Source organism: Sinocyclocheilus anshuiensis, unplaced genomic scaffold, assembly GCF_001515605.1.
Source record: "Sinocyclocheilus anshuiensis isolate Anshui unplaced genomic scaffold, SAMN03320099.WGS_v1.1 scaffold1330, whole genome shotgun sequence".
Classification (NCBI taxonomy): Eukaryota; Metazoa; Chordata; class Actinopteri; order Cypriniformes; family Cyprinidae; genus Sinocyclocheilus; species Sinocyclocheilus anshuiensis.
Window position 1 is genome coordinate 35,879 of NW_015558603.1, and position 3,957 is coordinate 39,835.

A 3,957-nucleotide genomic window follows, 5' to 3' on the forward strand; every position below is an offset into this window, starting at 1 on the left:
TACTATCGCCATCTTCTTTGACTCAAATAAAGCAACATCTCTGGTGTACGTAAGCATCTACAATGTGTGCACGTGCTAAAGATCTAGGAATTATCTTTGCACAAAACAAATTGACTAAACATCATTGAATTACGAACTGCAGAAGTTTGTACGGCATTTGGCAAAAGAGAATTTTAGCTATAATGAGCACATGGGACAGAAATCCTTTCTTCTGTTCTATTGTGAATGTGTGAATTGTAAATACTATTTTTCCAATTTTTGTTTTTGCATAGTTTTCAGGTGATGAGTTCTTTCTGATTGTGGTCAAACAATGCCACTACATCTAGACCTCTTGTTCATACAGCTGATGACGATGTTCACATTTTATTTGTCGTACTCGTTTCTGTCAACATTTCCGCTTGACATTAAAGATTCGCAGGAAAACATGAACAAATACACTATAAGATAATTAAATGAATGTCAAGAGAGTGTTTAAACTGAGATTGTGATGTACTTTAGAGCTTTTTCTGGTCTGTCTATGATCCTGTCTACCTGTGTCACAAAGACGCATAATAGCCCCTACCTCAACTTGAAAATGAGTCTTGCCATTTTCTGTTATGACTGTTACACTTAATACAAACCCATCTATTACACTTAAAGTTAGACATTAAAAGTCAAGGATGCCACAGACACTATTTCCTTTTGTCTGTGTCTCTAAACATCACACCAGTAAATAAATCAGAGATGTAGTTACATGTAGTTAATTCATTGAAAGGGGGGCATGTTTTAGTCCATGTTAGATGGTCTGCACCAACACACAGACACGTGTTTTAGGTATTCACCTGACCAAAAGTTTTGATACGGGAAACACACATGACTGCAACTTCGTGTTTGCTCGATTAAATGAAGTATTTAACACAATTTTTGGGTAATGTGTGTGAATATAGAATGCAGCACAAGGATCTTTGAAAATATTTTATCTTGAAATATCAATGTAGCACTCGGAATCAAGACTGCTTTTAAAATAATAATACAATTAACACATTTTTCATGAGCTCAGACACATCGTTTCATCAACCACAAAATATTAAAAAGTGATTCAACATTTTATTTCAACAATATATTGTTTCGTACATAAATCTGTTACACATGTACACAGACAGAGAACCTCGTTAATGTCCCATCTCATCGTCACATTCAGACATCACATCCAGAATTTTTCTGGTAGTTACACAGATTGGCTCTTTGCTGGTAATTATCATGCTAGTCAAATCAGGCCATGGGTTATTTTTCAGGCTTCTTACAACGTCCATTTTGTTCTTAAGATTTTTTACAATCTTGGTATCCCCCGTTCAATCATGATTCGGATCGCACGCATGCTCGATGACCGTATGCATCAGTTTGATCATTTGTCCTCGGTAATGCGGTTTAAACGTAGTGTCTATGAAGTCTATTACATGACATGCTTTCCCCGCGGAGCAGCCGCACTTCAGCTGATCATCCGTAGCGGGGCCAGAACTCCAGTTGCGCTTCATCAGCTTTTGCGCAGCGTCAGACATCCTTTTCAGAATTCAATTCTCTCCAAGAGATAAACTTTGTCCCCTAATCGATATAGAATGTTGTCACCGTTTCCTAGAATCTGGACTGACTGTTTTAATCCACGACGGTCCAGGCCTTGTGCAATTTCAGTTTCAATTTCCAGTTTATGGTTCAGATCCGTCGAAGCCTTATTAATTGAAAAATTGCAGAGTACGTCAGGCTCAGACAAATTGGATTGTTGAAGCTGATTCTGTTGGTCCACGTAGATAATGTTTTGATCAACAAGATATTGCCGTAGCTCCGTCGACCATGCTGTAAAACCCTGTATTGTTCGCAGATCTAGGAAAGCTGTGATAACTGCAGAGTTTATGAGGTCAGCCGCTCTTTGCTCACTGGGGATGTAGCGTAGCCGTAGTCACGAGGAAGTGGCGGCGGATCTTCTGTACATTCGAACTAAATAAATTGTTGTGGGGAAAGGTCCGTTTTCTACGTTTCGGATGTTGGTTGGTTGGTTTTTGAGATGGGGGGGTGTTGCACTCAATAGTGGAGGAGGGTGAAGGGGGGCCTGTTTAGGATGTGTTTTGACCGGCAAAGCCTCGCATATGTCACCAAAGAGAATTCTGTCGTTTTCACTGGAAGATATTTTGATTAAAGATTACGAGGTAACTCATTTATTAGGATTTTTGTTAAGACGCTGGCAATTTGTTTCAAGTAACGGTAATGTATTGTGGCTTGGGTAAACTTAATCCAATAGCCATTTATTAAACATACAGCAAGGAACACATAGATGGGTGAGTAAACGCTGAAAAAGAAACATTACAATATCATTGTTCAGGTTTGTTATACCAAATACACGATTATCAGACAGATCATTCGGTTTTAAAATAAATTTAACTTGACTGAAACAGCTCGTCTATCGTTGAAATAAAATGTTGAATCACTTTTTAATCTTTTGTGGTTGATGAAACGATGTGTCTGAGCTCATGAAAAATGTGTTAATTGTATTATTATTTTAAAAGAAGCAGTCTTGATTCCGAGTGCTACATGGATATTTCAAGATAAAATATTTTCAAAGATCCTTGTGCTGCATTCTGTATTCACACACATTACCCAAAAATTGTGTTAAGTTATCACAAAAATCGTTCTATTTTGTTGTAGAGCATTAAACCGTTACGCTGCCTCCGAAGCCTGTCCGAAATCAGTTTCATGAGGTGCCTTCGTGCAAAAACGCTGCCTGCAAAGTCATTGCTTCATATGGCAGGGAGGCAGCAAGTCAGCAGCCTAAGTTTTCGGATGCAGCCAGTGATTTGCTGGTCTGTGGCAGATTTAATGCGCGAGGTAAGCTGTTCGCGAAACGCTCGCCCAAGCGGAAAAACGTGCTGCTGCTGTCAGATCTCGATTGCCGAGAATCACATTTTGTTTGATGCAAAAACTCGACTAAATCACAAGAAAAAAACGCAGTAACTGTATATTTTTGTTTTCTCAAGCAAAGCAAATTTTAAAAGTCCACTGAAAACATATCTTCTTAAATTTTTGGTCATAGACAACGTATGTTGAAGATATACGTTATTGTGTCAACGTTATTGGCTAAGCGGTAAATAAAAAAAAAAGTTTATAAAAAGGTGGGCTATATAAAATTTTAATAATAACAAACATCATGTTCCCTTTGTTTTGCGTATGCTCGTGTCGCTTACAATTAAAGTCCTTCTCTGATTTCATTATTGTTTGCAAGGTTGCAACGTTACTTTGCAATGTTTTAAATACTTTTTGGTATTTTGCATGGTCTGTTATTGGAGTAGTGTCACCCGGGTGGGATTTAACTCCTATTCACTGGGAATAAAAAAAATAATTTAGCAGATGCAGAGAGACATATAGACCGGGGAATCCACCCCATCTCCCCACCCTCTGATTACGTATCATAACGTAACTACGTGTAAACGTTATTTGGTGGTTTTTACTTGGAAAGCTATATTTTTCTTGCATTCGAATAATGGATCCATTTAAAACGATAGAAGAATGTTTGGAGAAGAATTTCATTTACAAATAAGGTAGGAAATGTGCATACTTTTAAATCGACACCTGCCACGATGTTTCTTAGCTATTTGTCATCTGTGATCCCTTGTGAGTGTACTAAAAAGCCGATGTGGTGGGGTCTTATCACTCAGCATACCCGGTTAAGCATAAAAACAGAAGTACACTATAATGATTGTACTCTTACTGTCATGGTTTCTGTTAATTTGGACTTTGTTTTCCTTTTGCACTGTTTCCCTTGTTGTGTTGATTGTATTATTCTGTTCAGGTGTGCCTACTTTAATTATCCTAGTACTTAAGTTCCTGTATGTTCACTTTGAGTTTGTCTGGTCTTATGCTGTGCTACATTGTGTTTGGATTTACCCTTGTTGGATTAAAGACTTATGATATATAACCTTTCATCTTCGT